Below are 1,614 nucleotides of genomic sequence, written 5' to 3'. Positions count from 1 at the left end.
TCGAGAGCTTATATCTACCGGACTCACCACAACCTTGCACTCGTCCATACCAGAGTGCTTCAGGATGTCATTCACATAACGCCAGGTGGCTCATCGCCGCGCTGCCGTCTGGGCCGTCAACCAATTCGATCCCAAGGAAGAACACACACTTGCCTGTCAGTCATTTCGAAGCGTGTCTTGAGGTCGCCCTTCGTGCGTGAGATCAGCTCAGGTGAGCTTCCGGTGACCGGGACATCGTCGACGTAGACCAGTATGACCACACAGTGGCCATCAACAACTTTGATGTACAGGCACGGGTCAAAGGCTGAAACTTGAAAGCCGAGAGAGCATACGAACTCGTCGAAGGTCTCGTTCCACACGCGTGAAGCTTGTTTTAGACCGTAAATAGCCTTCGCCAATTCCGGGGAGCTTGTACCTTGGTCGCCGCGTTGCTTGGATACTAGTTCGAGAGCTTATATCCACCGGACTCACCACCAACCTTGCACTCGGTCCATACCCAAAGCGCGTTCAGGATGTCATCCACATAACGCCGTTGGGCTTCATCGTCACGCTTGCCGTCTGGGGCCGTCAACCAATTCGATCCCAAGGACGAACACACACTCTGCCTGTCAGTCATTTCGAAGCGTGTCTTGAGGTTGCCCTTCGTGCGTGCGATCAGTTTAGGTGGGCTTCCGGTGACCGGGACATCGTCGACGTAGACCAGTATGAGCACACAGTGGCCATCAACAACTTTGATGTACAGGCACGGGTCAAAGGCTGAAACTTGAAAGCCGAGAGAGCATACGAACTCGTCGAAGGTCTCCTTCCACACGCGTGAAGCTTGTTTTAGACCATAAATAGCCTTCACCAATTCCGGGGAGCTTGTACCTTGGTCGCCGCGTTGCTTGGAACTAGTCGAGAGCTCATATCCACCGGACTCACCACAACCTTGCACTCGTTCATACCAAAGCGCTTCAGGATGTCATTCACATAACGCCGTCGGCTCATCGTCACGCTGCCGTCTGGGCCGTCAACCAATTCGATTCCAAGGACGAACACACACTTGCCTGTCAGTCATTTCGAAGCGTGTCTTGAGGTCGCCCTTCGTGCGTGAGATCAGCTCAGGTGAGCTTCCGGTGACCGGGACATCGTCGACGTAGACCAGTACGAGCACACAGTGGCCATCAACAACTTTTATGTAGCGCCACGGGTCAAAGCCCGAACTTGAAAGCCGAGAGCAGCATACGACTCGTCGAAGGTCTTCGTTCCACACGCGTGAAGCGTGTTTTCGACCGTAAATAGCCTTCGACTATTGCGGAGGAGCGTAGTATCGTGGTCGGCGCGTTGCGTGGTACTAGTCGAGAGCTTATATCTACGGGACTCACCACACTCTTGCACTCGTCTATACGAGAGCGCTTCAGGATGTCATTCACATAACGCCGTTGGCTCATCGTCACGCTGCCGTCTGGGCTGTCTAACAATTCGATCCCAAGGACGAACACACACTTGCCTCTCAGTCATTTCGAAGCGTGGCTTGAGCTCGCTCTTCGTGCGTGAGATCAGCTCAGGTGAGCTTCCGGTGACCGGGATATCGTCGACGTAGCCCAGTATGACCACACAGTGCCCATCAACAAC

The sequence above is a fragment of the Phytophthora infestans genome, genomic scaffold (genome assembly GCF_000142945.1).
Source record: "Phytophthora infestans T30-4 supercont1.108 genomic scaffold, whole genome shotgun sequence".
NCBI classification, from domain to species: Eukaryota; Oomycota; class Peronosporomycetes; order Peronosporales; family Peronosporaceae; genus Phytophthora; species Phytophthora infestans.
Note: the sequence above shows the minus strand (reverse complement) of the source record.